We start from the raw sequence: 26,324 nt of genomic DNA on the forward strand, positions 1-26,324 counted from the left end.
TAATAATTATATATTTCTCAAGGGATTATTGTGTGAATTAAATAAAATAATCCTCTAAAATGCTTAGTACAGATTCTGGAGCATAATAAGCAGAAAAAATTAATAACTTATTATTTTTATTTAAGATATTATATGACATACTTTATTATCTTCAGAAGAATTTCTACTCATCTTAAAACCATATTTGATTAAACAAAATCTTAAAACAAAAATAAAAATATTGCAGCTGTGTTGGTTTTAACCATTCTAAACTGATGAAATTTGCTTTCTCTTTGGTTTGTGACTAGGAAGCTAAACATTATTAGGACTAAAAATTTCTTGTGTCTAAAAAAATTCAACAGGAAAACTGTTAGATTCTATTACAAATGGGTATATTTGAACTGTTAAGAATTAATTGCGAGTATGTAGATAATGCAAATATATCTTAGGATACAACTTTTGCTCTCATTAAGTTACCCATTTTACATTTTGAGAACACTAACATAAATTCTTGTCAAAGAGGAGATCTAAGATGGTTTAAAGAAAATACTAAATGAAATCAAACTTAACTTGTCAAGCTCCACAGCACAACTTACAAGTCATAAATTACACTCTGTATGACAGCTACAGGAGGGATCTGGGTAGCAAAACAAAATGATGGATTTTATCTTTCCTGTTTTTGAATTATTAAGAACTAGTTGAACTACAGAATGACGTGAAAGATTCACATCAGGGATGGGAGGTTATTTGCAGAAACTCTCCTTTATCACATTAATGACAATATTTGACATTTCCGTATGACTAATTGTTGAACTAATTTTTGATTTCTTATGCCAACTATTAATAATCCTCCTTTCATCTAGAAAACAATCATTTTTTGTCTCTCTGTAAATTGATATTTGTTATGTTAATTTATTTGTGCTTATTAAAAGGATTCTTTTATTTACAACAAAGCATTCATAGATTTGTCTTCAATGAAATTTCATAAAAGTTAATTGAATTATTGAAAGAAATTAGTAAATTATTGTGTTTTTTCTAAAATAATAACAGCACATATATTACATTAATTTTGTTTACTCTTTTTTGCTTCACATTAACTATATTTAACTGATTTTAACAGTCTTAGATAATTCCAAAACATCAATTATTTTACTTAGATTTATTAGTTCATTCAAAAAAAATACATAATGAGAATCTATTATTTGCCAGGCACTGGGCTAGGCAAAAGAAAGAGTGCATGGCAAAATCATGTACTCCCTGTTTTCCTGTAATATATTGCCTGGCTAAAGGCTGTGAAGGAAGAGTAATATGAAGGAAGAGTAATGTGAAGGAAGAGAATTTGAAGGATATAAGAAAAGGGCTCACAGAATTAACAGTATATAGGCTGTTCTTAGGGAAGACTTCTAGAGGTGGTACTTGGGTTTCAGTAAGAAGTATGATTTGATATTTGATGTTAACTAGGTAATTGAGGGGATAAGGTGCTTTCTCAGCAAAAAGGACATAGTAGGCAAAGTCTTTAAGACAAAAGCATAGTGAAAGCTCAAAACTAAAAGGAGGCTTGTGTGTCTGGACTCCAGAGACAGGAAGAGAGTTTAGAGAGTCTAGAGGAGATAGCAGAGAAGACTTTATCTTTTTTTTCTTTTTTTTTTTTTCAGTAGCAACCATTTTTCCTGTGAAAAAGCCCCTCTCCTAGTACTTTAGTTCTGTTGATCCAAAAATTATAGCATTTTTCTACCACCATGGGGGTGAGTATATAATAAAAACTGTCAGTTATTCGAGCATGTAAGAAACTTGGAAGTCATCACTCCCATCCTTACAACAAGAAAAATGCTGTACAAACAGACTATCAACAACTCATTTAGATCCTTTAGAAGACTGAGGCCATAGAACAAAGTGCTGCCCCCACCCTAAATCCCCACTTAATTAGAGAGATGGGGAAATGCAAAGAATTGTAGCTTAGTGGAGCAAAAGCCCAGGAGTCCCCATAGGAGTTAGTAATGGAGTAGAAAACTTTAACATGTAGTTGATTAATTTCTGGAAGGGCATTGTGGACAAGCTTGAGAGTTAACTTTGAAAAATATATAACATGATAATACTAATTAAAAGAAAAGTGGATTAATAATTTCCAACAAAAAGACTTCAGAGCAAGAACAGTTATAGGGGGATACAAAGCCATATTACATAGTAACAAAGGGTTTAATTTTCCAAGAAAACATAACAATCCTTAATGTGTTTGCATGTAACAGGCTGTCAAAAACACTTGAGGTGAAAACAGAACTGCAAGAACAGACAGATAAATCTACTATTATAATTGGAGATGTTAACATCTCCCTATCCATAATGAATAGAACCAGCAGGTGGAAAATCAGGAGGGCTATAGTTCAACTGAATAGCACCAAAATCAGTGAGTCCCAGTCTCTCTTCCTGGAAGTTGATTCTTGAGCAGGGACATCAGGAGTAGAGTGATGTCCAGGCCATATCTAATAACAAATATACTAGAATCTGGACATGATATTTAGGCATTTGTTTCTTTAAAAAATTGCCCCAGGTGATTCCATTGTGAATCTAATGTTGAGAAATAATATGCACAGTCATTTTCTTTGAATTAATTCTGCCTGAGATATCTAGAGTTGTTTTGGTTCTTGACATTGTTTTGTTTAGCAATTCATTCAATTTTGTGAATTAACTTTCAAGAAATGCCTTTTCCTTGCTGTAAAATTATATTGTTTTATGTTATTATAATTTTTAAATTGTTATAAAAGTTGCTATCTCAATGTTGGTAAAAGGAAACAAAATTTAAATTGACAGAAGTAAGTTTCAGAGATCTATTGTACATTATGTAATAGATCTATAGTGACTGTAGTTATAGCGACTATGGAAATAGTGACTATAGTTAATAACAATAGTATATAATTTAAAATAACTTAAAAATTATTGAGAGTAGAGTTTAAGTATTCTACATGTTATTTTCTTTGTGACATGTGCATCTTCTGTCAGCTTCCATTGAAAATTTGACATTGCAACCTCATCTGAGGCCATCACTTTTTCCTTGATGCTACAAACCGTCCTATCATGTGTTTGTACCCTATCAATAGTGACACTGACAGTGCTCTGATAAGGGTATACTCTTTTATCCCAATCTACATCCCAATACCCAATAGCCCAGTATTCTTAGAATCCAGTTGTATTCATACTCCCCTGGATCATTTCTGTTCCTTTGTAATATAGTCCCTTTCTTCCCTTATAGGCTTATAACAACGTTAACAGACACTTTTCAGAAAGGCAGGTAAACAATCTGTTCAAATCTTACTACTGTTGTTTAATAGAAGCATATATATGCATGTATATGTGTGCACTGTATGAAAAAAGTGGAATTTGAGTTTATCTAGAAAATAAAAAATTACCTCATCTAAGTGCAGAAATGAATAATCCTTAAACCAAATCATACAATTGTCTCTATATTTCCACAGATAAGTCAAACATTTAAAAAATCTTATTGTTCTTGCATAAATGCAGAAAACAATACATCTAGGATATGTTTGTATTCTATTGTACTTTCACAGAAACTGTTTGATTCTTAATACTATGGTTAAGAAAATAATAAATCTTTGCAATGGTTTTGGAACTAAATTTTCATGTAAAAATGATTATAAAGATCAAAAAAAGTTGCAATTTTCTGGACTCCTGATATTTTAAATAAAAGTAGTTTCCAAAGGTGATTTATTTATTATTTTAATTTTTAATGTAAATTTTCACAATATAATCATGCTATAAAATTTTAAACTATTATTTTTGTCAACTCATTATTTATTAAGAAACAATTACTTATAAATATTAATTTATAATTATGTTATAATTTAAAAATCACAGTTTGTTGAGTGAAATATCTGATTTCTTAATCCCTAAGTCAACATTAAATTATTGTATTGCTATATCATGTATTTTGATGGTCATAACTCTAGGTTTATATAGTAATTTCACTCCACTTTCATTTACATACCTAGGAAAGTTGCAGTTAATTCCAATTTGAGTAATATCATTTTAACTAAATGTATCACGAAGCTCAACATGGCAATTTAGTATAGTTATTCTCCATTTCATTTTACTTCTGCGTAACTTTTCCAATGAAGTGATCCTCTGAGATTAGGACTAGTTGAAACCTTAGGGCAAATATATAAACTGCTTAAAAGGAAGTCTTAAGATGCTTTAACTCATGCATTGAATTTGAACATAGAAATGAGAGGAAAGCTTGGATAATTTTATAATGAAATGCTAAGCATGCTTTCCCCTCAAGGAAACATTTAGTCAGCTTTCAAACTGAATATTACTCAAACATCGATCATTTAACTGTACAGCATAGGACATTTGGGGCATGGCAAATTCTAATGGAGGAGACTGCTAGAAATTCTCAGCCACATAGAAATCTGACTGCTTAATTTTGAAAGCTGCAGTGTTGTTAGTAAATTTTTTATCTTGTTTTTACATGTAACTCAGAAACTACTTTGAAAAACTCTCTTAATAGTTTTTGTGGCTGGGTGCGATAGTTCACGCCTGTAATCCAAGCACTTTGGGAAGTCGAGGTGGGTGGATCACCTGAGATCTGGAGTTTGAGACCAGCCTGGCCAACAAGGTGAAACCCCACCTCTATTAAAAATACAAAAATTAGCTGGGCATGTTGGCACAAGCCTGTATTCCCAGCTACTCGGGAGGCTGAGGCAGGAGAATCACCTGAACCAGGGGGACGGAGGTTGCAGTGAGCCAAGATCACGCCATTGCACTCCAGCCTGGGCAGCAAGAGAGAAACTCAATCTCAAATAAATAAATAAATAAATATAAAAATAAATAAAAGAAAAAAATAGTTTTTACTTTATTCCTGCCAAAATATGTCAAAAATGACATAATGGCACACTTGCTTTTTCTGTAGTCAAAACCATTTGTAAATAAACTTGAAATTTACAGTGTAGAATCCAAGGGCAGAAAATAAAGGCTGAACATAGAACTAAGAACCTGTCCAACATCAAGGGAGTGGCTTTTTATCAATTTCTCTCACTCCAGGGCAGCATATGTTCCCTTACTCTTGTACTTTTTGTATCCCCATTGCTTGCCTGTGGCTCAATATTATTCTTTATAACATTATGGAGGCTATTTGGTGTTGCGTAACCAGTATGCATACCTATTACATTCTTCATCTCAATTGGAATTCTCAAGTGAAAGAGGCTTACTGATTTCCAATCAATAAATGGATAACTTCCACCTAAATCAAGTGTTCATTCGTTATCCAATCCACTGGATCAGGTGAGCCTGAATCATACATGGAAGGAAACTTCCTAACATGCTGGATGGATTGGCTCTCACAGAAGATGTTCCTGAGTGACCAGGTTTCCTTACAAAATATAATATACTAAGACTGTGGTATTCAGACAGCTCTTCAATCTTTAAGGGAACTGTGGAAGTAAATGAGGGGTGACATGGATTATCAAATATTGTGGACCAGGTGAGCTCTAGGTTTCTCAATGTTACTTAAGGTAATTACCTGCACTTTCATCTATTTTATAATATTGCCTTTATTTTTATTCCATGAAAGAGTTAGGTTTGGAAAACAAGAAAACAAGCTTAAAATTCTTTCTCTAGTTAATTGGTTGTGTTTATAAATCTTTAGCTTAGCTTGAGTCCCCGATTGTGAAATGTATAAATCCTTTTGATACATTAACAGACACTTGGAAAATGACTTAACTTATTAAGTTGAATTATCTAATATAAGGGTTATAAGTGAAGGCTGAATTACTCAGCATTACTGAATTCAATATACATGCCTTTTGAGTTTGCCTAGGGTGACAAATACATTTCCCATTACAGCTTGCAAATGTAACACAGCCTTATTTCATTTTTGTTGTAAATAAACACACATTCTAATATGTTTTAGCTGAATACAGCAATGTATATATTCAACTACTTCCCAATAGGGAAAATTTAAAAAAGTTATTTATTTAGCCCAGAGCTTTATTTTCCTTTTACATAACCAAAAAATACTTCGTGTTAAATAAAACTTTTTACAGGTAGTGAGACCCCATAGAATTTTAATGAAAGACAATTGACGACCCATTTTTAAATAAGCCATTTGGAAGAATTAATATAATTAAGAATAGAAAGAACTAGATAAAGATATAAAAACAATTAACCTAGGAATATTTCTGTAATTCTTCCTCATTTTCTTGAGTTTTAAAAGATGTTGAAACATTTTGACAGCTATAGAAAATGACCTAGGAACCAATATACTATTTCTGACATAAAATGATATGCTTTCTGTATTTCTCATGAAACTCAGCATAAAACTATACACCTAATAGTCATCTAAAAGGAGTTCCTAAAAATAAATATATACATTATTAATATGTGACATGTGAGTTACTTTTGAAAAACTACAAAATTATTCAATATATTTTAACATATGATTTAGTGAGTATCAATCTGGTATCCATTTCTTGATTCTGTGTTTTCATATTGCACTTAAATATATATGTTAATACTTTGGAATAAGTGATTTATTCTATGAAATGTTTTAATGAGAAAAATGAATCTATATAAAGCAACTTCATTTATATTTTGTTCCTGTCATGTTACATTGCTGAAATTTTGTATTATACTGGACATGACTCATTTTTAAATATGTAATAGTATATAAAGTTCTCAATGTTAATGTCTGGAGGATACAGAATAAAAATAGAAGAAAAGTTAAAAAAATTAAATGTAAACTGTCTTTGCATATGAATAAGAATATTACAAATACCATATTTATATACTATGTTTATATATCTTTACACTGCCAAAAGGTATATATGGCAAATAGAGAATAATAATATCTCTGAATAAATATAAAATCAAGATACATAATATTTTTAAATGTTTTTCATTGAAGTGTAATTGACATAAACTGAACATAATTCAGTGTATATTATTTTTAAAGTTTTGGCATATTGGTACATAAGAAAACACCATGGCGATCAAGATAATGAGCATATTCATTTCCCCAAAGTTGCTTTGTGTCTTTAGTAATGGCTTCTTCCGCTCTTCCCTAGTTAATCTCCATGCAACTACTAATCTATTTCTGATACTACAGAATGGTTTACGCTTGGTAGAATTTTATGTAAATGTAATCACACAAAATCTATTCTTTTTTGTCTGTCTTTTGCATTCAACATAACTACTCTGACTTTCACCTATGTTGATACTGGTAACAATAGTTCATTCTTTTTTAAATTAATAGATTTTATTTTTAGAACAATTTTAGGTTTATAGAAAAAACTAACAAAGCACAGAGAATTTCCAAACACTTCCTTCTACATTCCATATTCTTTATGATTAATATCCTGCATTAGTGTGGTGCCTTTGTTATAACTGATACATCCGTATTGACATATTATTATAAATGAAAGTGCATATATTAGTTTTATATTAGGGTTCACTCTTGGCATTATATATTTCATGGGCTGGGACAAATGCATATGTCATGTACCCACTCCTATGGTATTATAAGAATAGTTTTACTTTCTTAAAAATGTCTGTGCTTGATTTATTCATCCCTTCCCTTGGAGACTACTGGAAATTCTGATCTTTTTATAGATTTTCCCCTTTTTAAGAATGTTACATCATTGGAATGATACAGTGTACAGCCTCTTCAGATTAGCTTCTTTCACTAAGTTATATGTATTCTAGATTCTTGCATTTTTGTATGGCTTGATAGCTTATTCTTTTATCACTGAATATCCCATTTTATAGATATGCCAGTTTATTGAGCTATCACTCACCTGTTGGGGGCATCTTAGTAGCTACCAAGTTTTGTTATGAGAAAAGTTGTTTTAAGGAGTCATGTGACATTTTTGTGTAGAAATATTTTTGACTTATTTGGACAGGGGTGAAATTACTGGTCCATGTGGTAAGACTACATTTAACTTTGTAAGAAATGCAAAGCTATCTTCTAACGTGGTTGTGCCATTGTGCATTCCCACAAAGAATAAACGAGTTTCCCTTGCTCTTTATCCTCAACACAATTTAGTGTTGTCAGTGTTTTGGATTTTAGCCACTTTAGTAGGCATGCGGTGGTATCTTGTTCTAATGAGCAACTCTCTGATAATATATGATGTTGAACATATTTCATTTACTTATTTGCCATTAATATGTTTCCCTTGGTGAAATGTCTGTTCAGATCTCCTGCCCACTTTTTAACTGGATTATTTATCTTTTTTTTCTTTTTGAGTTTTAAGAGTTCTGTGGTGTGCTCATACCAGTTCTTCATTGGATACACGTTTTGTAAATATTGTCTCCCAGTCTTGGCTTGTTTTGTAAATATAAACTATGTCTTTCTTAGAGCAGAAGTACTAACATAAAAAATTCAATTTATAACATTCTTCTACAGTCTCGCATTTTTATATTTAAATCTATTATACATTCTTGTACACTGTGTAAACACAGTGTCTAGATTTTTTTTAATGTGGATGTCCAATTGTTCCAGCACCATTTGCTGAAAATATGGTTTTATGAGTGTGAAGTTATATCTCACGTTATGAGCATACCGTGTTGGATTTATTTATTCACCCACTGATAAACTTTGGATTGTTGACAGTTTAGTGTTATTATAAATAAGTTTGCCATGGACACTTGTAAACACATTCTTATATGTATATATGCTCTAATGTTTTCTGCTTAAAGAACAACAGTAGAGTAAGTAGGTAAAATGGTGGGTGTCTATTTAACTTTGTGAGAAACAGTCCATTTTTTTCCCCCGAGTGGCTGTATCATTTACTTTCCTACCATCAGTATTTGAGAGTTACAGATTTTTTAAATCATCACCAACACACAAGATGATGAGTATTTTTAATTGTATTTATTCTAGTAGGTGTGGAATGGCATCTCATTTAATTTGTATTTCTCCTATGGCTAAAGATATTAAACATCTTTCGATGTGATTATTTGCTGTCTCTGAATTTCCTCTGGCAAAGTATGTGTTCAAATATATTCTTTTCCTTATTGTTTATTATTGGACAGTAATTTGCCTTATAATTGAGTTTCCATATTTTGGATACACATCCTTTATCAGACATAATTTGGCAATGTCTATTCCAAGTTTGAGTCATTTTGGCTAGAAATATAGAATTTTTTGTTTTTATGAAGTCATATTTACTGTTGTAATTGGTTTTTTTGCTTGTTCTCTAGGTTGTTCTTTGGGCCACATCTAAAAAATCTTTGTCTAACCAAAAGCCACAGATAATTTCTCATTTTTTGGTTTCTGGGAGATGTACAGTTAAATTTTATATTTAGAACTGTCATCTAATTTGATTAAATTGCTCTCTATGATATGATATTTGAATTGATGGAAAATTAGTAAAAATATTTTTTAAAGTGGCCAAATCTTGCAATTTATATCTAATAGAGAGGACTAGAAAATCCCCCATATTTATTTCCTCTTACTTCATACTATTAAAATTTGTATTTAGGCATTTAGTTTCTCAGATAAACATTACATTCCCCAGTGTATGGTTCCATCTGGCTTGGTGACAACATGATGAACATTGAGATGTGAGTAGAAGTCATACATACACATTCTTTTCAATGTCTTTAATTGAATGGCATATTGGCCCATTTTTTCTTCCAGTTTATTACACTGAATATTGACATGTTATTTTCCAATATTGAGACAATCAGACAATGACAAGACTTTAAGAGTAACAATGTAAAAATTATAGAAGTTGTCTGAGTTTATCAACAATCCCCTGGATTAGAGACCCCTACCAGTCCTAGGCCATCTAATATATGGACATTTTGTTCAGTAGAAATTAATATTTTTTTTTTTGTACTTTAAGTTCTAGGGAACATGTGCACAATGTGCAGGTTTGTTACATAGGTATACATGTGCCATGTTGGTTTGCTGCACCCATTAACTGCTCATTTGCATTAGGTATTTCTCCTAATGCTATCCCTCCCTCTCTGCCCCCACCCCACGAAAGGCCCAGGGGTGTGATGTTCCCTGCCCTGTGTCCAAGTTTTCTCACTGTTCAATTCCCACCTACAGGAATAACTTTTTAAATCATTTTTAAATGGTTTTATTACATTCTGATTGAACATTTTCAGAAAGAATAATTTAATACAAGAAGTGGGCCACATCATGTAACAAAACAAACCACCAATACAAACGACAAAAAACACTAATGAATGTGGCTTTATCTTTGCAACAGCATGACAGACTAGCAAGTTAATGACATTTGTTATGCGATAGAAAATATTTGCTGAATTGCCACTCTAATGACTTTATATCAACCAACTCGTTATCAACATTAGAAAAGATGATTGAAAAATACTTCAGTACATTCACATGTTGGCTTGTTAACATTTTTAAGAGTCTATAAGAGAAAAATGCATCCAAAGTCGACAAAAATATTTTTCAAGTATATTGTATGTACCTACAACTACTTTGTGAACAAAAGTCACTATATAAGTATATAATTTCTGACACTTAAAAAAGCTTCTTGTGCAAAACAATATATATGTTCTAATACTAAATCCACTTATAAAATAATTGACTTATTTAAATAATTTAAGATGCTCTTATATATTTATAGTAAAAACATGACAGCGAATAAAAAGACATTATACAGTATACAGGCTACTTACGGTTTTTTTTTTTTTTTTTTTTTTTTGAGACGGAGTCTCGCTTTGTCACCCAGGCTGGAGTGCAGTGGCGCGATCTCCCCTGACTGCAAGCTCCGCCTCCCGGGTTCACGCCATTCACCTGCCTCAGCCTCCTGATTAGCTGGGACTACAGGCGCCCGCCACGACACCCGGCTAATTTTTTTGTATTTTTCGTAGCAACGGGGTTTCACCATCTTAGCCACGATGGTCTCAATCTCCTGACCTCATGATCTGCCTGCCTTGGCCAAAGTGTTGGGATTACGGGCTTGAACCACCGCGCCCAGCCCTACTTATGGTTTTTGATGTTTTGGTCTACAATACATGTAGCAAAGATTGTGGAAATAAATCAAACAATATATTTAATTGGACTCAATTGCATTATTGCACGCCAAGTGTCGTATACCATCTGTTTGCACATAACACTTTTTAATTTAAGTGAATTATCATAAAGTTATACGAATTTATTTTATTCCATGTTATTATTTATGCATTGTTAGGAACATTTGCTTAAAAATTGTATTTGGACATAGTAAGTATCAGATACTTTACATCTTTGGAATCAGTTATTTTATAACAGTATATACTAAACATCATTACTCCTTTTCAAACTTAAATAATGCAATGCAAATTGGACAAAAAATTCAGGGAAGATCTGGGATCAAAAAGGAGGAAACATCACATGTACTCCATAATTATATACAAATATTTTGTACCCATAAATATTTAAAATACAAAAAATTAAAAGGTACATTTTCCTCAAAGTGCATGTTTCTTTTGCTATGCAAAACTGCAGGATATGGAAAGAAGTGTTTTAAACCACTGAATCATTTTATGTGGAGGATAAAAGGGATGGTAACTTTCACCCATGTCGCTGTGAAGAGACCACAAAACAGGCTCTGTGTGAGCAACAAACCTTTTTAATCACCTGGGTGTAGGCAGGCTGAGTCCGAAAAGAGAATCAGCGAAGGGAGATAGGGGTGGGGCTGCTTTATAAGATTTGGGTAGGTAAAGGAAAATTACAGTCAAAGGCGGGTTGTTCTTTGGTGGGCAGGCTTGGGGCGGGTCACAAGGTGCTCAGTGGGGGAGCTTTTTGAGTCAGGATGAGCCTGGAAAGGGGATTTCACAAGGTAATGTCATCAGTTAAGGCAAGGACCAGCCATTTTCACTTATTCTGTGGTGGAATGTCATCACTTAAGGCAACAACTGGCCATTTTCACTTCTTTTGTGGTGGAATGACATCAGTTAAGGCAGGAACAGGCCATTTGGATGTGTGCATGCAGGTCACAGGGGATATGATGGCTTAGCTTGGGCTCAGAGGCCTGACAGTACCAAATGTCCCATTTCATGTAATGCACTGATATATTCAATATGAACAATGTATTAACTTCAAGATAACATGAGAAAGTTAAATTATTTAACTTATTTCAAACTAGGAGATAGTATGTTCTCATTATTATAAGCCAGAATTCTGCTTATCCGTTTCTATTATTAGAACAAAAACATATTTTTTATTCTTGTCTTAAAAATAGACACCTTAATATAATTCTCCGTAAATGTAGCATGATAGTCTGTTTACAGCGTTTATATCATTCCAAGACTGCATTTCTAAAGTGAGAAAATATTAAAGGATATAAATTCACTCCTCTCCACAAAATTCCATATTTGTTATGCAATGGCTTGAAAATGTATGGAAGAGGAGTATGGAAACACTCCATAGCTGGAAAGCATTCTATCTATGCCTTTTGAAATAATGGTTATTTAGTACTAGATTCTCATCAGTGCCTAGCTATGTAATGTGTATAGCTTAAGATTTTTAAGAAAGAAGGATAACTTGCTCAATATAAATTATTTCAAGCACTTTTATTGCAATATTGAGTCATATATTTGCTTTCTGTAAGTCCTTTTATCTATAAAGTAGTAGTTGAGAAAGGCAAATTGTAGGGTGGTAAATGAAAACCAAATTTTTCATTCACCACATTAAATGTAAACGGATATATACTCTAAGCAGCAAAGTTGCGTCTTTATTTTATTTTATTTTATTTTATTTTATTTTATTTTATTTTATTTTTGAGACAGAGTCTCACAGTCTCGCCTGGGCTGGAGTGCAATGGCGCGATCTTGCCTCACTGCAACCCCTGCCTCCCAGGTTCAAGCCATTCTCCTGCCTCAGCCTCCCATGTAGCTTCTTAAGATGTAAAGATTTTTAAATTAAGATGATTCTTGTGATGAACCATGTTGTGTTGGTTGAAGATTTTTATTTACGTATTTTCATCATTTTTTTAACTTTTATTTTCAGTTCAATGGCACATGTGTAGGTTCGTCATGTGGGTAAACTAGTGTCACAGAGGTTTGTTGTGCACATTATTTCACCACCGAGCTATTAAGCCTAGTACCAATTAGTTGTTTTTCCTGATCTTCTACTTCCTCCCACCCTCCACCCTCCCAGACACCCCAGTGCCTGTTGTTTCCCTCTATGTGTTCATGTGTTCTCATAATTTAGCTCCCACTTGTAAATGAGAACATGCAGTATTTGGTTTTCTGTTCTTGCATTAGTTTGCTAAGGATGAAGACCTCCATCCAGCTCCCTCCATGTTCCTGCAAATGACTTGATCTCACTCTTTTTTATGGCTACCTAGTATTCCATGGTGTATATGAACCACAAAATAAAGATGGTTCCTAACTTTTAAATTAAAATGAATCTTGATGTTTAAATTAGGATCGTTTTAAGATAGTTTCATAAATATATTAGATAATCTATCTAGAGCTAGATAGGTAGAGATATCAATTGATAGACATCTATCTAGATATAGATAGATGATTCTCTGTATAGACCTATCTATATATCCGTACATGTTTACACATAACTCTAATCACAGATATGTATTTATATCTACATCTATATTTCTACATGTGTAGATATATATACACAGTTATCTATGTATGTATATACATGCATATCTATATGTATATAGATATCATATACACACATAGATATATATTGGTATGTAGATATACATGTAGATATACATATATAGATATCTACATATATACATTTATAGAGACATAGATATAAATATTAATATATCTATATATACACATATACATATCTGTATCTGTAGAAGACATATACTGTCTTCTATCTATATGTCTTCTATCTATAGAACCATCTAAATTTTAAAATTTCATATATGTATGTAAAAGATAATCAAACACAAGCCAAATGAAAATTTGTTTAGCTATGTTAATATCAGACAATAGAGATTTTAAGGCAGAAATTATTACCTGAGAGGAAGATGTATACATCATCCACATAAAAGAATCAATTACTGAGGAAGTTGTCAAACTTGTGTATTTATATTCATGCACACACAGTTAACGCACATGCATAATTTATAGAACTAAAAGGAGCAATAGGCACATCTTCAATCATAAATACTCTAATATACATTTTTTTATACATGATAGCAAAAAGGATACAAAATACCAATAATACAAACATTTAAAGCAGGAGGATTAAATACTTTGACATAAAAACTGCACTCAAATATAGCAAAACATACAATTTATTATAGTGTATTTGGAACATGTTTCAAAATTTACCATAGATATCTATAGATATCTCTATCTAGGTAAATAGATGATAGATGATAGATAGCTAGATAGCTAGATAGCTAGATAGATAGATAGATAGGAAAATAGGTAGATAGATGGATAGATAGATAATCTGATAGATAGATATAGGCTGAGGTTAGGCACCAAGCAAGAATCAATAAATACCAAAAATTTGAAATCTTGGACAGTGTTTTTTGTACAACAATGTTATTAAGCTGGAAATCTATAGCAAGACTTTGAAAGTTAACAAATGTTTGGAAATTAAGCATCACATTTCTAAGTTATTCATGGATCAAGAAAGTAATTACAGTGAACATTAAAATATATTTTGAATTTAATAAAAATGAAAGTAAAAATACTGCTTGTTAAAAGTTGGGAGACTTAGGCAAACCTCAGGTTTGAGATAAATGTATGTGGTTACATAAATATGTTAAAAAAATTAAAGCTTGAAAATTAATAATGTAATCATCAATCTCAAAAATTTTTAATGTAATGTCAAATTAAATCCAAAGAATTAAAAAAGAGAAGATACATAAGAAGCAGGAGAAAAAGAAACAATCATAAAATAAATGAAATCAGCAAAAGCCAAAGTTACTATGAAAAGACTGATAACAATATCCCATGATTGTGCATGAAATTAAAAAAGAGTATCCACAAATTCTAAATGTCATGAATAATAATGAGGAAATCATTATAGATTTTATAGTCATGAGAGAAAAAGAGAATGTAATAAGTAACTTTAAGTAAAAAATTTTGAAATAATTTGATGAAATAGATAACATTTCTAGAAAATCGTAAATAGTGACACAAGAATAGCAAATCTGAGTAACTCTATATCTGTTAAAAGTAAAATTATAATTGAAGCTTTCCAAATGTAGTGAGTCTAAATCAAGTAAAATATTATAAATCTGAAATGTTTCCAGGAAGAAACATTGAATTCCTAATATAAAATATAACATATTGTATGCAATCCCTTTACTGAAAATTGTGAAATATTAAGAGAAATTAAAGACATTCAACAGAAATAAAGATGTAACATGTTTCTATGTTACTCCTAGTATTAGAAGAAAGATTCAGTATTTTAAATAAATCTATATTTGCAATACACTGAAAATCACAATACTGTGATTAGTAATAGTGTAATTTGTCTGCGTTATATTTGGCGGCAACTGAAAAACTGACTGTAAAATGCAAATAAAAACGCAGTGCATAAATAACTTTGAAGAAAAAATATAATGTGAAGACTTACACTATTAAAGTTTTTATAAATGTATATTAATTATGACATTATGGAAAAGGTGCAAGTATAGATATTTCAATGAAACAGAAAGGAGAACTCATAAAGAGAACCACACAGCAATATATTTAGCTGATTTGTGAAAAAAGTAGTGCTTCAGTACAGCAAGGAAAAGATGTATTTTCAATAAATTGTGCTGTCTTTCATAAATGCATAGAGAAAAATGAATATTAACATCCAACTTCACAACATACACAAAAATTATTTCATATAGAAGCCAATGTGTAACATAAAACAGTACAGATTTTAAAAAGTAATATAGAGGATACTTCTATGACCTTAAGATTTAAAAAAAGACTCAAAAACTAACCACTGAAGGCTAATAAATAAGATAAATAAGTTAATAGTAATAAAATAACATAAACAAGGATTTGTAATGATAAAATAACTCACTGAGAGTGAAAAGGCAAGCAACAGAATGGGTAATGAAATTTGCAACATAAATACAGTAAGAACTCTTAAAAGATACTTTTTAAACTCTACAAATGAATTTTTTGAAAAAATAAAAACATGGTCAGGTATGGTGGCTCACAACATTAATCCCAGCACTTTGGGAGGGCAAAGTAGGAGGACCACTTGAGCCCAAGAATTTGAGACCTGTCTGGGCAACATAGTGGAAGAACTCTGCCTATACAAAAAATTTAAAAAATTAGCCAGGCATGGTGGCTCTTGGCCTGTAGTCCCAGCTACTCCTGAGTAGCTAGGCTCTTTTGAGTCAGAGAGGTCAAGGATGCAGTGAGCTCTAATCAACCACCGCACTCCAGCCTGGGTGACAGAGTTAGAACCATCTCCAAAAAAAAAAATTTTAAATAAATAACAAAAGTACAACCAAGTGAAACATAAAGAAAGGCCTTTTCAAAGCACTTTACCACACAGAATTTTAAAAAATTAAAGAAAGAAAAAAATAAAAGGAAATCAAGCTACTTATTATTTACTAGATAAATACAAATTAAAAATAAAAATAAATTCTACTCTATAATTACTAAAAAGCTAAACTTTAAAAAATAAAGTGTATTTAGGGTTTCTAGAGAAGCTGTACAAATGAAATTTGCATGCACTGATGAAGAGAATGTAAATCACTATGACTCTGAAAAATATTCAACTTAACCTTGTAATGAACATAATGAACGTATCCTTTCGACCTCATTGCCCAAATCCATCCTGACTATATATTCATACAGGTGTTTGCATGTTTGTGTGTATGTTTTCATACATATAGTGTGTATATAGAAATACATACATAAATGTGTACATATACTTCCTCCTAACGATATGTATAATAATCTTTCCAGAAACATAATTTATATTAGATCCAAACTGGAAAAATAGATATCAAATATGGAATAAATAAGTACAATGTGTTACGTTTACACACAAACTGCATGTTGAGTGAAAGAAGTAGCTGTAAAGTATCAACAGATGTGAGGATAATGGTGAGAGGGAGAGTTACTACTGTGTCAGGGAAAGAAGGGATTTCCTAGGATTCGGCTCAGATTTTATTACTTCACATGAGTCATCTTTATAATGCTGTGCTCACTTTTGGATAATTTTTCAGGCTGTACATTTGATGTTGGTACATATGTCAGTGTTATACTACAATAAATATTTTAAAAATCAACATTCCAGAGTGTTATGAAGTGGATAAATTCCTTTAATTTGAAATCATGTTTCTTATATTTTAATTAGAGCTGCCTTTCTAACTGCCTGAAATTAGGCAAGTTAGTAACTTGTCTGTTGAGTTTATTCACCTGAAAACAAGGAATTAATAAGAGTAGCACCTTTACAGGTTAATAATGAGACTGAATCAGTTTAATACTAATAAAAAGCTTACAATTGTACAGACCTACATTAAGTTTCACATAAGTATAATAAACAAAAATTATCAATTATTAAATTAATACTAATTGTCCATCCCTATAACAGGTGCTAGGACAATAAATGTTATCCATTCCTTCCCTTAAGGAAAACAAAGACTGTTAGAAAATATTAATGTGAAAAGTGATAATAGCTATGGAACAGTGTTCTCAGAGTAAGATACTCAAACTATTTGTATAAGAATCTTTAGTGTATTTTTGAATTTATTCTAAAAATTTTTGTGAGCAAATTTAGCATTGGGGCTAGAAAGTCCATTTAAAAAATAATGGCAATTTTTTTAAATGCTAAAGGTGAAGAGCCAAGGCTGTATATTATGAAAAAAAGACACAAGAAGAAGTAACAACACAGGTTTGCTTATGAAGGTCAAGAGAAGCTTTCAAAAATACTGAGATCCAGGAACGGGATCTTAGAAAAGAATAGGAATTTTCCAAATGGTCAAGTAAGGTAAAACTATTCCAGGAAAATTAAACCATATGAGCCAAGGCCAAGAAAACTAAAATTATATGTAGTATTTCAAACATTTAAAGTTTGATACAGCAGGAATCTAGGTGCTAATGAGAAGCATTTAGAAATAAAGCAAAAGCCAAATCTCTGTCATAAGATGTTTGGACACAATCAAAGCAGCAATGAGAAAATGAGTGAAAAGATTTAATCCCAGAAGAAAGGCACATATTTATTTAATCCTAGAAACACACACACACACACGCAGCATCATTGGAAATAAGGCTTAGAATAAATTACCAGTGAAAATGAATGTTGATTTTTTATTATATTTTTATGGAAAGGCTTCATCCCTTTCATATCATTTGCATATATCCATATATGCAACCTTCAATAATGTAATTTCTATAATGATCATGATATTGTACTGCTCAATATTTTGACATTTCCCTCTCAGTCTTCCTTTTATATAAACTCCATGAAACTTGTTCAAGTCTCTCCAGACTTTATTATCTTTTGAATTGCTGCCTTGATCAGCCAAGATCTTTTTGAAATTGAGGTAAAAATGCATTTTATCAGTCACCATCCAGTCAGATCAATTTGTTTGTGCCAAAGTTTAGATCTCTTTTTATGTCCGTTTGATTTACGTGGAGTCACAAATACCAAAGGCATTCATTCCTCAGGGGACTCACCCGCCAAACATTCATAAAAAATGTTTTCTTTTTTTTCTTTTCAAGCATTTTGTTGCTTATTATTTTCCAGTTTCTCAGTTGATACTCACTTCATTCACTCGTGCACTGCTACAGTAAGGATTGCTCAAAGAGTTTGTGATAATAACAACTTTTATCTTGGAATGCGGAAACTAATTTTTAACAACCCAACTACTCTAAACCACTAGACATCAGCGTTGCCATCAGAAAATTAGTTTTACAAACACTTTCAAATAAGATGAAAGCAGAAACTAAGACAGTGGCAGAAGATGGTTAAGTATAGGGTTGTTAATTAAGTAGGATTTACACATTTCATTACCAAATGAGAAGAAAAAGGCAATATTTTAAGTAGCTCTACTGTGTGTCTTGTACACATTAATCTAAGAAGGTAATATAGGAAGGAAAATTAAAGAAGAAAAATAATTAAATATTAGGTACTGGAAGTACCTGTTAAAAGTTCAGAAGTTCTCAGTAGACAGATGTATTTGTAGAAATTTTAAAGAAATAAATAGTAACAAAAGTGATGTGTGATCACCAAAGAGTACCAATTTCAGAACACTGGTGAAAATAATATTTAATGAGTGACTCAAACAACAGAACTGTATAATATGTTCTCCAAAGACTTGTACATAATGTTCATAACAGTTTTCATTATAATACAGTAATATTTGGGAAACAACTGAAGTGTTCATCAAAAGTAGAATGGATAATTTGTGTTTACTCATACAAAAGAGGTAAGAAAATGAATGTACTATAATGATATATAAAATTGAAGCAATTTTCCAAACATTAGATTTATCATGCTGAGCAAAAGAAGCCATACATAAAAGAATGCATACTGTATGATACATTTATATTAAGCTCAAAATCAGACAAAACTAATTCATAGTGTTAGAAGTCAAGGTAATGACAAACCTAGATGGTCACTAACTGGAAGAGGTCAAAATGATGATATCTAAGGTGTGGGGGCTGCCCTATTTGTTGATCAATGTAGTGATTATATGAAGTTGTTGTATTTGGGAAACTCATCGACCTACACTCTCATAATTTAGGACCATTTCCGTGTCTATATTATGCTCCAATAATACAAACTAGCTAAAAACACAGAAGTAGAATCAGGAGAGGCTATTCCATGAATCCAAATGGATTCCATGAACCCCCCAGATTTTTACATTTTGAAAGAACTTGGTTTATTCTCTCTTGGTTGTACTACTTTACCAAATGAGAATAAATACAAGGGTTAACAATATCAGAAACAATATCTAATATATGTGTAGATAACAAACATATATTTGGAAAAAGCGGAATTATTACTAATCCTAAAGGCATGTTGAAGACAGCCAAATTCATGGAAGTGGTCAGTAGCTGAACCCATGTGCTTTATTAAGAGATGTTCTCTTCTTTCTCCTTTCTTAATGTTTCTGTTTCAGTTGTTTGTTCAATATTTTGTTGGCAGATTCATCTTTATTCTTCTCTGTTTTTTTTTCTTTTTGAGATGGAGTCTCACTTTCTTGCCCAGGCTGGAGTGCAGCGGTTCTTTTCTTGGCTCACTGCAACCGCTGCCTACTGGGTTAAAGCAATTCTCCTGCCTCAGGCTCACAAGTAGCTGGGATTATAGGTATGCGCCACCACACCCAGCTAATTTTTGTATTTTTAGTAGAGATGGGGTTGCACCATGTTGGCCAGACTGGTTTCAAACTCCTGACCTCAGGTGATTTGCCTGTCTTGGCCTCCATCCCAAAGTGCTGGGATTACAGGCATGAGCCATCTCGCCCAACCCCATCCTCCTTTTAAATATAAATTTTTTATTATCTTATTATTCCTTCTTTCCTTTTAAAGATTTTCTCTAGAAAATGTTAACCATCTCTGTATTTTGAACCTTTATACTTTATTTCTCACTAATTTGTATCTCCAAATATGATTTTCCTGTTGACGCCTAATATTAGATTTTTAACTGTCTCATAGATATCTCTTCTTGGATATTTTATAGTAGATCGAATTGATTACATGACTGGATGATTTCTAATCAAGAATAGGAATTTCTAAGGCACAGATAAAGTTAGGAAGTTATCTCTACTTTGGTACTTTGACATTTTGGACAGATAATTCTTTGTTGTGGGAACCTGACCTAGGCATTGTAGAATATTTAGCATATTCTTCAGTGTATTAGTATTGGCTACAATTTAGCCAATATACTTGGTCTCTACCTGCTACATACTACTAGTGCTCTTCCCCCACTTGCAATAATCAAAAATGTCTTCACACACTGCCAAATATCCTTTATGCATGAAAATCACCCTTAGGTGGGAATCCCTGATCATGTTGACATGAAACTTTATTCAGAAAGTAACACAAATAGAGATGAAGTAATAAGAGGCATTTTGGAGGAAGACTCAGTAAGGTTAATGATGGTGTATAAATGAAATTAAAAATAAGGAAGAATCTCAAGTTGTTTTCTAGGTTATTAAAAATTTCCTAAAATTTGTTGTATTTTTAAATTTTTATCTTCTATGCTTCTCTTCATACCATTTCATTTACGTAGATTTGTCTCCCCTTCCTCTGTATGCTTAATAACGTTCTATTTATGTTTAAGGCCTAAATGATCTATTAGTCATCATCATTGTGACTATTTCCCCAGCCTGAAACTCTAACACAGTCAGAATATTTTCTTTCTTTTTTAAGCCATTAGATATCATTTATTGTGATAAGTTTATTCCTCATGTCTTTAATGATAGAACCTTGTGTCACCTTATACATCCTTTCACAACATGTCACACTGCAAGGCATATAATAAGTGCTTTAAAATGGTGAGTGATTTACTTAGCAATTAGATACAGGATAGTAACATTTTTTTCAGAATGTACAGTTATTATCATCACAGGTATTCAACATACATTAACATTAGTATTAATTTTGAAATAATATGCTGACTGCAGTCTCCATGTTTTTTTCCAAACATTTTTTGAATAGACAAAGTAAAATACAGATGTAAATTATAATTTTATTTTCACAAAGTATTTGATATTCAGAATGGTTATACTTTTATGTATGGAAACTAGAAGTTTATCAAGTAACTCAATAACCATCTCATATTAAACACAATAGATGGTCAAAAATGACTTTGAGGAAGGTAAGTGACTCTCCAAGAGACAGAAATCCTGTTTGACATGAATTAATATCATTTTCTTAAAGTTATCTTTTAGATCAGGGAACGTGTTCTTAGACTCAAAAAAAATTGGAATATTAAGAGAGTCTGTTTTAAGCCTAAAATTTCAATCTATAAATATTCTGTTCAATTGTTTAGAAAATATATGAGGGGTTAAAATTGTACTTCAGGAAAGTCTTTATAAAATTAAGTTTAAAATTGTAATAAAAATATTATACTCAGAATAAAGAATTAAAATGAACTTTCAGAACCAATGTATTTAAAAGTAACTGTTAGAAAATTTTCTATGTGTGTATCTGAATCAAGTGAATTATGTTGCTTCAATCTCTTAAACACCACCCCCTACTAGGTTATTGTAAATTATTTCACTAAGATTGAACTTCTTTAATAAAAAAAAATTTGCTTTTCACTTGTAGGAGAGTGCAATAGTATTTTGAGATTGTGTAATTTATTCCAAGAGAGTCTGAAGTTTTAGTTTAAAAATAAATCCTGCATTTTTAAAATTTAAAACACAAATAAAATGTGATTTTTATTGTGCCATCAAACAGAATTATGGATTATCAATATATATCAAGAGGTAGAACATTTTACATTGTTTAAATACCAAGATTAATTTAAGAAAAATTAAAATCTGAATATTTGGATGTCTATTTTGTTTGCAAGACCTCAAAAAAAACTAACTTGGACATTTACACAGAATTGGAAAAATGAAATGATATAATGATCTTTTGATGGAAAAAAGCCTTCTATTTGCTACTCAGAAACATTATTTAAAATAATCAGATAAAAGAAAATGAAACAGTATATATTTACATTAATGCTTAAAAAATAATTTTCTCTTGCCAGTTAAGCAGAACCATATTCCATTATGCAAATGCAGTTTTTGTGTTCTGTACTCTGTTCATCTGCCTTCACATAAAACTCATTAGGTAAAGTTCAACATACAGATTTTAAAATCATAGTATTTCTAGCTCTGCCATGGCAAATCTAAAAGCTGGCCTGCCTTATAATCACCTTCTTATAATTTTTACATTTCACTTTACCACATATTTGATACTTGTCATCTCTAAACTACCCGGAGTCACCATGATAGTTTCTTTTTAATCAAAATTGCAGTTGGTTGTTTAAGTTTGAATTTCTTCTTTAGTAATTAACCCTTGGCAAGGGAAAGGCAGTTTCACATCTATTGAAGCAGCCATTTTCTCAGTTTTGTGCCAAAGGTTATATATTTAAAATGAAAATAACATGGGGTTATTTTTATTTCTAGAGAAAGTTCTCACATTAAAAATAAAAAAACAGAAAAAGTTTATGCTATGTGAAATTTAACCTCCTTTGTTAATCACACTTAAATGAATGAGACTTGCATCAACAATTTCACAAACTTTGTTGTTGTATAATTTTTTAGTGATCCAAAGTTTTCACTAAATGTTGACTTTTCAGGATTCATAGCTAGAACTTTGACTATTTCTACAAAACACTCATAAAGCAATAGCACCTTATTTGTTGATATTTGACTAAAATATTACTATGATTATAAGAATAATATTAATTATGTAACGAATCACATTTAAAATAACCTTATATTGGGGCAATACTCACCACTTGGTATTTATATTATTAAAGGTGTAAATAAATTCATCTATTTATTAAATAGGGAATCCTTTCCCCATTTCTTGTTTTTGTCAGGTTTGTCAAAGATCAGATACTTGTAGATATGTGGCATTATTTCTGACGGCTCTGTTCTGTTCCATTGATCTATATCTCTGTTTTGGTACCAGTACCATGCTGTTTTGGTTACTGTAGCCTTGTAGTATAGTTTGAAGTCAGGTAGTGTGATGCCTCCAGCTTTCTTCTTTTGGCTTAGGATTGACTTGGCGATGCGGGCTCTTTTTTGGTTCCATATGAACTTTAAAGTAGTTTTTTCCAATTCTGTGAAGAAAGTCATTGGTAGCTTGATGGGGATGGCATGCTGGGAAAACTGGCTAGCCATATGTAGAAAGCTGAAACTGGATCCCTTCCTTACACCTTATACAAAAATCAATTCAAGATGGATTAAAGACTTAAATGTTAGACCTAAAACCATAAAAACCCTAGAAGAAAACCTAGGCATTACCATTCAGGACATAGGCATGGGCAAGGACTTCATGTCTAAAACACCAAAAGCAATGGCAACAAAAGCCAAAATTGACAAAGGGGATCTAATTAAACTCAAGAGCTTCTGCACAGCAAAAGAAACTACCATCAGAGTGAACAGGCAACCTACAAAATGGGAGAAAATTTTCGCAACCTACTCATCTGACAAAGGGCTAATATCCAGAATCTACAATGAACTCCAACAAATTTACAAGAAAAAAACAAACAACCCCATCAAAAAGTGGGCGAAGGACATGAACAGACACTTCTCAAAAGAAGACATTTATGCAGCCAAAAAACACATGAAAAAATGCTCACCATCACTGGCCATCAGAGAAATGCAAATCAAAACCACAATGAGATACCATCTCACACCAGTTAGAATGGCAATCATTCAAAAGTCAGGAAACAACAGGTGCTGGAGAGGATGTGGAGAAATAGGAACACTTTTACACTGTTGGTGGGACTGTAAACTAGTTCAACCCTTGTGGGAAGTCAGTGTGGCGATTCCTCAGGGATCTAGAACTAGAAATTCCATTCGACCCAGCCATCCCATTACTGGGTATATACCCAAAGGACTATAAATCATGCTGCTATAAAGACACATGCACACGTATGTTTATTGCGGCATTATTCACAATAGCAAAGACTTGGAACCAACCCAAATGTCCAACAATCATAGACTGGATTAAGAAAATGTGGCACATATACACCATGGAATACTATGCAGCCATAAAAAATGATGAGTTCACGTCCTTTGTAGGGACATGGATGAAATTGGAAATCATCATTCTCAGTAAACTATCGCAAGAACAAAAAACCAAACACTGCATATTCTCACTCATAGGTGGGAATTGAACAATGAGAACACATGGACACAGGAAGGGGAACATCACACTCTGGGGACTGTTGTGGGGTGGGGGGAGGGGGGAGGGATAGCATTGGGAGATATACCTAATGCTAGATGACGAGTTGGTGGGTGCAGCGCACCAGCATGGCACATGTATACATATGTAACTTACCTGCACATTGTGCACATGTACCATAAAACGTAAAGTATAATAATAATAATAATAAAAGAAAAAAATAAAAAATAAAAAATAAAAAATAAAATAAATAAATAAATTCATCTAAAAACCTCTGTACTGGGACATCACTTAATGTGCAAAACATTATAGTAGGCACTTTAAGTAATATATTATTCACTTGACTCATTTGTGGGTTATTATTAGTGACTTCATAAAAATCCCATTTAGTAAGACCTAGTGTGTTGAAAGAACAAGATTTCAAAAATGCTTTCAGACAGAATCAATTTCAAGGGCATATGATCTGATCTGTGCAGTCACATGGGGTCCCACACTCAGAAGGGCTTTGTGTCTGAACTTACAATTCACCCCAAATATATGTATTTCTTTTCTCTAGACTTAATTCTTCATATGGGTTTGATTTTTAAAATACATTATGTTTCCTAGGTCTTGAAATAGCTTTAAAAATAAAATCTGGGTTTTGAAAAATTGTGGACAGTGCTTTCAAAGAACAGATTTTCCTTGATATATATATTTAAATTTACTCTGTTAAAATAAAATAAAGAATTCTTTCCACCATAGGAAAGGTAGGCAAAATCATGACTTGGGGCCAAATCCAACTATGCCAATCCATTTACCTATTGTTCACAGCAGGGATGAGTAATTGTAATAAACACCATGTGGTCTGCAAAGCCTAAAATATGTATTATCTGTTCACAGAATAAGTGTTCTGACCCTAATTCCTCCATTAGAGTATAATAAATATTCTTTTTCGTGTACAGGTGAATACTAGGTGGGAATTTTATTTATTGCAGGACACTGACAAAACAGGGAGAAGTCAGCCACATGACTTACAAGAACATTAACACCTTATATTTGTACTGGGTTAATTAGCGGCCCCTGAAAACTCATGCCCACCCAGAACCTGTGAATGTAACCTTATTTGGAAATAGGATTATTATAGATGTAATCAAGTTCACATATGGCCATATTAAACTAGTGCAGCCACAAAATCCATTATTGAACTTAAGACATTGGATACTAGATAATTTCCTTTCCCTAATAAGGGAGAAATTTGGACATAGGAACATACACAGATGAAAGGTGATGTGAATATACAGAGAAGGAAGATGATGTGAAGAGATGAAGACATGAAGACACAAGGGAGAAGACCATGTGATAAAGAAAGTAGAGATTTCAGTGCCACGTCTACAAAACAAGGAATGCTGAGATTTCACAGCAAACGCCAGAAGGGAGAAGATCAACGAGGCATTCATTCCCAGAGCCTTTGTGGAGATCATGGTCCCACAGAAAGCTTGATTTTGGATTTGTAGCCTCCAGAACTGTGAGAGAGTATGTTTCTGTGACTTTTGGTCACCCAATTGTGGCATATTGTTATGACA

This window comes from Pongo pygmaeus, chromosome 19 (genome assembly GCF_028885625.2).
Source record: "Pongo pygmaeus isolate AG05252 chromosome 19, NHGRI_mPonPyg2-v2.0_pri, whole genome shotgun sequence".
Classification (NCBI taxonomy): Eukaryota; Metazoa; Chordata; class Mammalia; order Primates; family Hominidae; genus Pongo; species Pongo pygmaeus.